Source organism: Manis javanica, chromosome 4, assembly GCF_040802235.1.
Source record: "Manis javanica isolate MJ-LG chromosome 4, MJ_LKY, whole genome shotgun sequence".
Lineage (NCBI taxonomy): Eukaryota > Metazoa > Chordata > Mammalia > Pholidota > Manidae > Manis > Manis javanica.
In genome coordinates, this window is record NC_133159.1 from 140,034,977 (window position 1) to 140,047,985 (window position 13,009).

Sequence of the window (13,009 nt, forward strand, 5' to 3'; positions counted from 1 at the left end):
TTAGAAAACTAAACTGGGCCCCCCAGCAGGCCAAAGCAAATCCCACAATGGATTATCTTGCTTTTTTTTTTCCAGAGGCCCTCACACTACTCTGTCTAGGCTCATGGTCCCTGTCTCAATCTCAATGTCTTATTCTCAACTATTTTAACCATAACTCTGTCAGTGAGAAGTTTAATTATTAAAATATATATATATATATTTAGTTCTCCACCTACAGATAAAGAGTGTAACAAAGTATATTTTGGAGCAATCTCCACCTGGCTTCTTGGGACCCTACTGCAGACAAAGAATAGTTTAGCAACCCAAAGCCTCCAAAACAATTCTAATATTTACTCACATTTTTCAAATATCTCTTTCATGACTCAGTAATAACTCTTAAAAATCCCCATTCCCAATATGTTCTTTTTAATAAATAGGGATGAGTCAATTGGAAATACATAGGGAGAAAAATAACACCAACCCCCACATTACACTGCACAGAAGTAATTCTAGATGGGTCATACATGGTAAAACTAGAGGTTTTTGGAAGCAAACATGAGACAGTGCCTCAGAGTAGGCAAGGACTTTTTTTCAACAGGACACAGGAAGTACTAATCGTAAGGAACAAAAGGGTAAATTAGACTATATTAAAAATTAAAACTTCATTCATCAAGACACCCTTAAAAGAGTGAAAATGCAAGCCATAGAGCAGAAGATATTTGCAATACATTTATCCGGCAAAGGATTTATATCTAAGATGTATAAACAACTCCTGAAAACCAGTAAGAAAAGGATAGACAAGTCAATTTTTTTAATGGACAAAAAAAAAACTTGAACAGATATCTCACAAAAGAGAATATTTAAATGATGGATAAGCACATGAAAAATCACACAATCTCACTTGTTACCAGGAAAGCGCAAATTGAAGCCTCAGTGCAATACCACTATGTGCCTGAATAGCTAAAAGAAAAAAGAAAATTCTAGTCTTGACGAAGGCAGCCAAATAAGGGGCAACAACTCAAATGTCCTTCAGCAGTAGAACAGAGGCATTGTGGGTATTCACACAAGAGGATTTAAACAGCAAGAATGAATGAACTGTTACTCCTTTTTTTTAGCTATTAGGATAGTGGTTCCTTTTAGCAGGGTGATGGTAGGAGGTAGGGAACAGGAGGTAGTTTGAGGGGAGCTGTGAGGGGGCTGCTGATGTTCCTTGATCTGAGTGCTCAATACGCATGTGTTCCCTCTGTGGAAATTCACTGAGCTGTACACCCATGGCTTGTGCACTTTTCTGTATGCATATTTTACCTCAAAATAAAAATTTAAATCCTTTCCCCCATGTTACTCTGGACCTTACAGCTGCCCTGGTAGTTCTCCATTTCTCCCTCCCAAGTCCCTCTTCCCTCATTCTCCTCCATACCAGTCACCACTCAGTGTCTTTGCTCTTCTCCCCCATCTCTATTCTACCACCCCAATCATATTTTCTTTCTCCTTCTCCCAGCCAATCTCACATGATTCTTATAAAACTTTCCATCTCATCTCCTTGCTTTTCTCTCCATTGATTCTCCAGTTTTCACAATAAGGCCAGAGAATGGAAGAAAGAAAAGTACCTGTAAGATAGTCTTTTAGGGGCATGGAGAGAGAAAAAGAAGCTGCAAATGATTTTAACATTTTGCTAACTTGTATCCTTCTAAAAAGTAAAGAATCATGTTCAGATCTTTCATACCCTGATTAAGACCTTGCTAACAGTGGCATTTTGTTTTGTTTTATAAGCAAAAGAGAATTTATTGGTTCACTAAACAGTAAAATTTAGGAATAACATGCTTCAGGCAGGACTTGATCCAGAGGCTCAGCAGACATCTTCGGACCAAGCATCTCTCCACCTCAGTTCTGCTTTCCTCTGTGCTGACCTCATTCACGTAGGCTTTTTTCTCTCTCTCTCCTTCTTTTTTAAATTAAAGTATCATTGATACACAGTCTTAGGAAGGTTTCACATGAACAACATTGTGGTTATTAAATTCACCCATATTACCAAGTACCCTCCCACCCCATTGCAGTAACTGTCCATCATCGTAGTAAGAAGCTATAGAGTCACTACTTGTCTTCTCCATGCTGTACTGCCTTCCCCGTGACCTACCTGTATTGTGATTGTGAATTACAGTGCCCCTTAAGTCCCTTCTCCCTCCCTCCCCACCCACCCTCCCTAGCCCATGCCCTTTGGTAACTGCTAGTCCCTTCTTGGAGTCTATGAGTCTGCTGCTGTTTTATTCCTTCAGTTTTGCTTTGTTTTTATACTCCTCATGTAGGTTTTTCACACATGGTAGCAGCAGCTCCCAGTTTAGATCCAGCCCTCTCCGACCCACTCCCAGAAGAAACAGAGCTCTTCTTTCCCATGGTTCCAACAAAAGGACAGTCAATCTTCAATATTCACAGATTACAATGTACTTGTGAATTGGCTTAAATGCCAAAATTTATTTGTACCCCCCAAATCAATCCTGGGCACTTTCAACATGCTTTCAGGGTCACCTGTAGACATGTGCAGAGTAGTAAACAATGTGAGTTGCCCAGTGCGTTTGTTCCCAGCTGAGGTCCGACAAAGCGACACTCCAGGTCATTCTACAAACAAGCATCCCTTTTGCAATCTATTTAGTGCTGTATTTTTGGCATTTTTGTGTTTTTTTCTTGCTGGTTTCCCTACTTTAAATGGCCCCCAAGTGTAGTACTGAAGTGCTCTCCAGAGATCCCAGTGCAAGCAGGTTGCTGGTGATTGCTTTAAGGAGAAAACACACGTTAGATAAGCCTCCTTCAGGCAGGAGTTACAGTGCTGCTGGCTGTGAGTTCAGTGTTAATGAGTCTGCAATATATTAAACAGAGTGTCCAAACAGAAAATACATATAAAACAAGGCTATGTATTGATTGATTGATGAAAACGTGACCAGAGGCTTGCAGGAACCTAATCTTTTATTTCCCCCAGGAGCAAAGGTTCAGTATCAGTGAATTCAGTGTTCCTGGCAACTTTATAAAATATAATGATTAGAGATCATAAGAATTGACTGTATTAAGAATTAAGTCTCATTAGCCTGGCTTGTCATGTTCTGTGAACAAATCACTTGAACAGGAGGAGGGAATGCTCTTTTCTAATTATCACTGGCCCAGCTCTACATCTGTGGAGTAGAGATTGCTCCACCCCCACTGCACAGACTGGATGGGGGAAGAGACGTTCCTCAGAAGAAATTAAGAGACGAGTGGAAGCTAGAGAGGCAAAAAGACAAATGACCACTACTCCCAGCCTCTCTTTTGAATTCTGTCTTACTTAACAGATAATAATTAAATGACTGAGTAAAATGTAGGGTTGAGGTGGGCGTGAGTTAGGGTTCTGTTGGCAGAAGTAGATGCTGGGGTGTTAGCTAACTTAAACAGAAATGCGCTAAAAGGTTATTGAGGAACAAAGGTTATTGACTGGGAGACTGGAAAGCCAGATTTGGAAAATAATCAAAAACCACAGCCAAATAATAAAGATTAGAGCAGAAATAAATAAAATCGAGAAGAATAAAACAATAGAAAGAATCAATGAAAGCAAGAGCTGGTTCTTCGAGAAAATAAACAAAATAGGTAAACCCCTAGCCAAAATTATCAAGAAAAAGAGTCTACACACATAAATAGAATCAGAAATGAGAAAGGAAAAATCATGATGGATACCACATAAATACAAAGAATTATTAGAGAATACTATAAAAAAATATATGCTAACAAACTGGATAACCTAGAAGAAATGGACAACTTTCTAGAAAAATACAACCTTCCAAGGCTGACCAAGGAAGAAACAGGAACTCTGAACAGACCAATTATCAGCAATGAAATTGAATCTGTAATAAAAAAACTACCCAAGAACAAAACCCCCAGGCCAGATGGATTCACCACTGAATTTTATCAGACATACAGAGAAGACATAATACCCATTCTCCTTAAAGTCTTCCAAAAAGTAGAAGAGAAGGGAATACTTCCAAACTCATTCTATGAAGCCAGCATCACTCTAATACCAAAACCAGGCAAAAACCCCACCAAAAAAAATTACAAACCAGTATCTCTAATGAACATACATGCAAAAATACTCAACAAAATATTAGCAAACTAAATTCAAAAATACATCAAGAGGATCATACACCATGATCAAGTGGGATTCATCTTAGGGATGCAAGTATGGCACAACATTTGAAAATCCATCAACATCATCCACCACATCAACAAAAAGAAGTACAAAAACCACATCATCATCACCATAGATGCTGAAAAAGCCATTGACAAAATTCAACATTCATTCATGATAAAAACTCTCAGCAAAATGGGTATAGAGGGTAAGTATCTCAACATAATAAAAGCCATATATGACAAACCCACAGCCAACATCATACTTAACAGCAAGAAACTGAAAGGTTTTCACCTAAGATCGGGAAGAAGACAGGGATGCCCACTCTCCCCACTGTTATTCAACATAGTACTGGAGGTCCTAGCCACAACAGTCAGACAAAACAAAGAAATACAAGGCATCCAGATTGGTAAGGAAGAAGTCAAACTGTCACTGTTTGCAGATGACATAATATTGTACATAAAAAACCCTAAAGACTCCATTCCAAAACTACTAGAACTAGTATCTGAATTCAGCAAAGTTGCAGGATACAAAATTAATACACAGAAATCTGTGGCATTCCTATACACTAACAATGAAATAGCAAAGAGAGAAATCAGGAAAACAATTCCATTCACAATTGCATCAAAAAGAATAAAGTACCTAGGAATAAACCTATCCAAGAAGTGAAATACCTATACTATGAAAACTACAAGACACTCATGAGAGTAATTAAAGAAGATACCAATAAATGGAAACACATCCCATGCTCATGGATAGGAAGACTTAATATTGTCAAAGTGGCCATCCTGCCTAAAGCAATCTATAGGTTCAGTGCAATTCCTATCAAAATACCAACAGCATTCTTCAACAAACTAGAGAAAATCATCCTGAAATTCATATGGAACCACAAAAGACCCCAAATAGCCAAAGCAATCCTGAGAAGGAAGAATAAAACAGGGAGAATTACACTCCCCAACTTCAAGCTCTACTACAAAACCACAGTAATCAAGACAATTTGGTACTGGCACAAGAACAGACCCATAGACCAATGGAACAGACTAGAGAGCCCTGATATAAACCCAACCATATATGATCAATTAATATAAGATAAAGGAGTCATGGACATACAATGGGGAAATGACAGCCTCTTCAACAGCTGGTGTTGGCAAAACTGGACAGCTACATGCAAGAGAATGAAATTGGATTGTTGTTTAACCCCATACACAAAAGGAAACTTGAAATGGATTAAAGACTTGAATGTAAGTCATGAAACCATAAAACTCTTAGAAGACAACATAGGCAAACATCTCCTGAATATAAGCATGAGCAATTTCTTCCTGAATGCATCTCCTCGAGAAAGGGAAACAAAAGCAAAAATGAATACATGGGACTACATCAAACTAAAAAGTTTCTGTATGGCAAAGGACACCATCAACAGAACAAAAAGGCATCCTACAGTATGGGAGAATATATTTGTAAATGACATATCTGACAAGGGGTTAGCAGCCAAAATATATGAAGAACTTACACGCCTCAATGCCCAAAAAGCAAATAACCCAATTAACAAATGGGCAGAGGATATGAAGAGACAGCTCTCCAAAGAAGAAATTCAGATGGCTAACAGACACATGAAAAGATGCTCCACATCACTAATCATCAGGGAAATGCAAATTAAAACCACAATGAGATCACCTCACACCAGTTAAGGATGGCCAACATCCAAAAGACAAACAACAACAAATGCTGGTGAGGATACTGAGAAAGGGGAACCCTCCTACACTGCTGGTGGGAATGTAAGCTAGTTCAACCATTGTGGAAAGCAATATGGAGATTCCTCAAAAAACTAAAAATAGAAATACCATTTGACCTGGGAATCCCACTCCTTGGAATTTACCCAAAGAATATAACTTCTCAGATTCAGAAAGACATATGCACCCCTATGTTTATCACAGCACTTTTTACAATAGCTAAGATATGGAAGCAACCTGAGTGTCCATCAGTAGATGAATGGATAAAGAAGATGTGGTACATATACACAATGGAATACTATTCAGCCATAAGAAAGAAACAAATCCTACCATTGGCAACAACATGGATGGAGCTGGAGGACATTATGCTCAGTGAAATAAGCCAGGCAGAGAAAGAAAATGCCAAATGATTTCCCTCATTTGTGGAGTATAACAATGAAGCAAAACTGAAGGAACAAAATGGCAACAGACTCAGATACTCCAAGAATAAACTAGTGGTTACCAAAGGGGAGGGGTGTGGGAGGGCGGGTGGGGAGGGAGGGAGAAGGGGACTAAGGGGTATTATGTTTAGTACACATGATATGGGGGATCATGGGGAGAGCAGTATAGCACAGAGAAGGGACATAGTGAATCTGTGGCATCTTGCTGCACTGATGGATAGTGACTGCATTGGGGTATGGGGGTGTCTCATTAATATGGGTAACTGTAGTAACCATATTGCTTTTTCATGTGAAACCTTCATAAGAGTGTATATCAATCATACCTTAATAAAAAAATGTTTTAAATAAATAAATAAACCACAGCGAAGGCTTGTTCAAGAACTGGCTGGTTGGGACACAGCTGCAGACCACCATGACCAGGACACTACTGGACATGGAGTGTGCTGCCGTTTTCACCACTGGACATTGGCCCCATGGATGGAAATATACTCTGCTTCTCTTATCACCAGACATAAAACTACATATATGGCAGACACTGTAGACCGGCTCACTCAGCACCATTCCAAACCATTTCTGACTTGCTTTCCTGCATTATAGAGGCCTGAAGAGTCTGCATTTTCAAGACTCTCATGCAGCCACAATGACCTAGACCCCCTGAAGCACAGGGACTCACAGAAGAGCCAGGTGGGCTAAGGATCACAGACTGGGAGTTCAGAAATTGTATAAAGCACACAGGTGTGGCTACCCTGTTCTTTTGGGGATAGCTAGAGATGAGGCTCCTGGGTCCAAACTTCAGTGTTATAGACATGAGGCAGTGAATTGAAATAGTAGTAATGTTTCTGCTGGAAAATCCTGTGACTTAGTTATGCATTTTTCTACTCACATTATTCCTGGCTGCTTGGGTTGGCAGTTTAATTTCCATGCTCAGTTTCTCTGGTCTCCACAGATGTTCTTTGGACCACTTGATATCTATTAATAATTCTCTTTCTGATTAAATGAGCTAGAGTGGATACTGTGGACTGCAACTAAGAACCTTGACTAACAACATATAATCCAACACATGTTAATGGATGTACCTACCCCATGAGGAAGAATGATATAACATCTGGTCCCCTCCTCCCCCTCTCCCCTTTCCTCCTGGGTCCTTTCTGTCACATGCTAAGCAGACCATCTTTTTAAAAATTCCTTTAACCATATATTCTCATCCACCTCTACCTTTGTTTTACTTTGCACTTTCATAAAAGTAAACCAAATTTAGAGGACTGGCTAAACATTTTCTGTATTGATTAGATACAGATGAAGAAAGAGTTTGTGAACTAGAAGATAGAGCTGAAGAATTACTCAGAAGTCATCACAGAGGCTAATAAAATGTGAAAACTAATAATATATTGGTTAAGAAACCTAGAAAGTAGAATACAATATGAAGTCTAACATAGATCTTTTCTGGATTCTGGAAGGAGAGTCTAAAGAGAATGAATGTTTTTGAAGAGATATTGGTTGAATAATTTCCAGAATTCAATGACCCAAATCATCAGATTCACAATAAGTCCAATTTAGGATGGGTGATCCCATAAAACAGGTTTGGGATGGAAAAGGGAGTTGTGTGCCAATTAATTGATAAGCAAGTGGATAAATCAAAGCAAACCTTAACTGTACAAAGCAATATTATATGTCTGTGTTCAATTTGAGAGGGAGGCTATTAAAAATAACGAGGTAGAAATAAAATAAGGGATGACAATTACATGTAAGACTGAAGTGGGTGTTTGGTGTTAAGGAGAATGGAAGTGATACTGAATAATTTCAGATTTTACATCAAGCATGCATAGTAAATGGTTAACATTCTTAAAAAGGAGAACAGGGTTTATAACTTTCAAATGAAAGAGGAGGGAGGAGTTGAATAAGAAAGGCAAGTTACTTCCATGTTAAAATGCAGATTCAGCATAGACAACTCATCTCACTTCCACCAAAGTCCCATTAAAATTATAGGAATTATATTGTAAAAGATATTTAGTTTTTAAAAGTAGAGAAAGGGACAAGACTTAGGATGGGGGTGGGGGTGAATAACAATAGCAACATATTGGAAGAGTGTGAACTTAAGGATCAAGTGACTTAACGCATAGAGAAGCAGAATTCTGAAATAGTAGTGGGGAAATAACTACATTTTCACCATAGAATTTTCAAAATACTAAGATAAAGTACATCTGGAATTAGGGATGGGGTGGGGATGAAGTTTAAAATAAGGAGGATGGGGTGCAAGCTGAGAAGTAGTTAGATCTAAAATCCCCCCCTGCTACTCTGTACCATGGAGTGACTGCCCCTCTTATACTCCAGCAGATGAATGGGAGGTTATTCCTAAAAGAAGGAAACAACAGAAGGTCTTTTCATGGGAGGAGGTTGACTGACATAGTTGAGGACTACAGTGAAGGGTAGAATTATGTGTTACATATAGTAACTAAGTATACATGCTGAAAGCTGAGATCCCCATCCCTTTCCTCCTATGAGGCTCAGAGAGGCGCCAGAAGTAAAACCTGTATCCTCTAGTCAGAGGATTAGAAGAGCCCCCTGGAGGTCCAGCACAATATTAAAAGCAGACCCACTCCAAGGCACATTATTGTCACATTTTCAAGTCTTAGAGACAAAGAGATGATTTACCAGTTTCCAAAAAGAAAAAAAAAGTTTTCATAAGAAGATCAGGAGTCAGAATGGCTTCTCAAAAGAGTCATTTTTGAAGCAAGAAAACAGTAGAACAATGACTTCAAAATTGTGAAGGAAAATTGTTTCCTACCTGGAATTCTATAACCAGCCAAACGATCATTCAAGTGTGAAGGCTGTCAGGCATTTTTAGAAATGCAAGTCCCCAAAAAGTTTACTTCATAAAACCTTTGTCAACAAGCTATTAGAAGTTGTCCTCTACCAAAATGAGGATGTAAATTAAGAGACAGGAAATGGATGCATGAAATAGGAGAAGGGAAGGGAATCTCTTGATTGCTGATGACAGGGGACCCCAGGAGGACAACTGTACTCCAGATATAAAGGGTAACCCCACCTCACTGGTGATGTCTGACTCATGAGGCAGTCATATTGAGGGCTCTCTGCTGGTGAATGTGCTCTACCGAAAGAAGGAAGAAAATTTAGGAGGAAGGCATAAGACCCAACCCAGGAGAAAGGCAAAGGGAACACCAGGGAGACAACAGGAAGTCTCAGCGTGACAGCTGTGCAGCAGGCCTGAAGAGCAGCTGGCCTAGAGTGACAGAGACTGGAGGTTTGCAGGACGGGGGGAAATGAAGGTCTCCAAGAAATGCCATGCAAGTGACATACCACCTGTTGGGAATAACCTTTGGGAAAACTACTAAGATTTTAGAGGGAGTGAAAAGGATCAATAATATGTGCAATGAAAACTAATGAGGCAATTATTACATTTAATAAAAACAAAAATAAAGGAATTATAATCATACATCACAATGCCCAACTCTGAATATTTACATAAACACTCTATTGTAAACACTGAATGTTGATTTAATTTTAAATTATAACAATCACATTTGATTCGAGAAGCTCAATCTTCCCAGTATAGTTATATTATAGCTGAATAATACTGTAACAGGAAGCTGATAATGTCTAAAAGTAATGGATAAAATATGAATGTATGTATTCCATCTAGAAACAGGGATTATAGAGAAAAATGGAGAAGTTTTGAAAATGAATGATGCTGAGTAGGGACACTAGGGACGTGAGCAGGGGTGAGACAGGAAACTTCCACATTTTGCTTCTAGCCTTTCAGAATATTTGGCTATTTAAATGTATTATTTTGTATTTGACTAATAAGATGGGTGGTTTTGATGAAACAAACATTTATAAACTCCATTCACTCCTAGAGAAGGCAGGAAAAAATAAAAATAAAGCACAGAAAAATCAAGAAAAATATAATTACAATATAATATGATAAAGATGTTTTCAAATATAAAATTAACCAAAAATATATATGCACTAAAATCATCAGTTAGAAGATAGAGTATGAGATTAGATTTTTTTAAAACTAAGAATAAAATCCAAATATACAGTTTACAAAAGATAAACCTAGAACGTGAAGACACCCCAATGTTGAAATTAAGGGATGGAAAAATATATAACATGTAAACAATAACCAAAAATAAAGCTGGTATGGCTATAAAAATATCAAACAAAATAGACTTAAATGCACAAAAACTTGTAAAGGAGATTACTACATAAAGACAAAAGCATCGATTCACCAGGAAGAACCAACTATGAATGCATATGCACCTAATGGAGTCTTAAAATATGTAAGGCAAAATTTAACAGAACTACAAGGACAAATGGACAGACATGAGTACTGGGTAGAGATTAGTCTCTGTCAGTACAGGACTGCACACATCTCTTAGAGATCAAGCAAAGAAAAAAATTAATAAAGATATGGAAAATATGAGCAACATAATTAACAATCAACGGATGTTATATTTAGAGGACTATATAAAGAAGTCAAGAATATGTATTTTTCTCAGGTATACATGGATAATTTATGAGAATTGATCATAACTGAGGCAAAAAAGTTTATTTCAACAAATATTTAAAAAACCAGTACAGATGATCTTCTCTAACTATATCACAATTAGGTCAGGAAACTTTCCAAACTTACCTAGAAACGCTCTACGAGGGTCAGCAAACATTTTCTGGAGAGGGCCAGAAATGAAGTAGAGCACTATTAAAACCAAAATTATAAAATTTTAAGTGAAATAAATTATATTTAAAACAGGTAAAAATACTTGAAACTCCTCACTTCTTACTAGTAATGTTATGATATTTTACTATAATCTGTGTGCTCCTGAGGCTCTTTACATCTACTGTATCTGCATGATGGGAATATTACTTTGGAGAATACTTAGGAACTTGCATTCCTAAACAAAAGTTTGTTTTGGGTTGAGGGCTGTCAAGAAGCAAGGTCAATCTCTGACGACTGGGCACATTAACAATCTTTGTCTAGGAGGAGCAAAGAAGGGCCAGCATTGCCCTTGGTGCTGAAGCAATAACCACTCCTGTGAGCTGGGAGAGATGTCTGGTCACTGCTGAGTTGCACTATGTCCTTTTTTTTTTTTTGGTCTTGTTCTATCTAGTCACAGTGTGAACTCCTCTGATGTTGATTTGCTGTGAAACAGTTTATGCTCAGCAGGCAACAGCATACCAGTTGGTTTTGAAGCCAGTAGTGTGACCAACCATCCCAAATCAGCTAGGACTGAGGACTTACCCAGGAAACAGGATTTTCAGTGCTAAAGCTGGGACAGCCCCAGGCAAACTGGGACAGTTGGTTACTCTATAGTTCAGCTACCAATTGTCAGGGTTTTTTTCTTTCTCACTAGGTACAATGATGCTTTGAAAGTACTTGTCAAATCCTCCCCCAGTCACTGGAATGTAGGCATGCAGACACATGCATTCCAACATGCACAGGCATGCATCCACCCCACCATTAACATTTATAAAGGCATTCTCATGAACACACACACTATAAATACATATATACCATACTCACTATACATACCATTATACATACCTGTATCTATCACAAATGCTACATGCATATAAATACATGTATCCAGATAGTCATACAAATACACACACACACACCCAAACACAAGCATATACATTTAGGCCATTGAAGAGATGGGGAAACACAGGGGGGACCAGTGGGTGGGCCTGTGTGGATGAAGCTAGGATTGGAAAGGGACATTGAGGCAGGTTATAGAGGAAAGACTTTGAATAGCAAATAATAAGAGTATTGTGATGTCATGAAAAAGCCCTCGATTTGGAACTGGATGATCCTGAGATTCAGTCACAGCTCTGCCACTTCCAAGCTGTGTGACCTAGAGTAACTGACTTAACTTCTCTGTGCTTCGCTTTTCCTATCTGTAAAATGAGATGTTGTAGAGATGTAACTAAGTTCCAGAATGTAATTAACAAGTTACATCTGCTGTTATTATAGGCATGTGTGGGGACTAAAGGTATCAGAATGAAGCCTTGACCTCCAGCAAGTGGTGTTTTGGGGAAAAAAACCTTCAAATAGACCATTGTTATCATCATCCCAATTGAGGCAAGGAAATCAAGGCCCACAGGAGGTAAAAGTGTTGATCCTACGGCTGGGTGTAGGCAATGCTTGCTTTGCAGGAAGCGTCTAGCAGGAGACATGAGTCAGGCCGGGGCTGGGAGTATGGGGCCCAGCTGCTGTCAGGAAGCTCAGCTTGTGAGAGACACGCCTACTCTCAGCTCTACGGAGCAGGAGCAGGTTGCTATCCTGCAGCATTCCTGAGGACTCTGAGGCCTGATTTGCATATTACACAGAGCAGGGTCATATTCTGCCAGAAAGCCACTGTTCTGGCCCCTTGGCACCACTTAGCATCTGCAGTGGACTTAACTCTAACCCCTCGTCTCAGCAGCACATGGGTGCCGGCAACCCCAGCTGCCTTTCAGGCTCAGTGGCAAGGGTGCTGAGCTGCTGGCAGTAGAAGAATCTGGGTTCAAGTCCTAGCTTGGCTGCTAGCTAGTCGTGAGGTCTCAGGACAGTCACTTCCCTTTTCTGAGGCCCGAGTTTGCCCCTCTGTTCACTGATGATAACACCAACCTCAAGCAGTATGGTGAGAATCAAGCCTAAGAACAAATGTGACAGTGCCTCGCTGGGGCTTGGTCCACAGGGCAGACTCACCAAATTT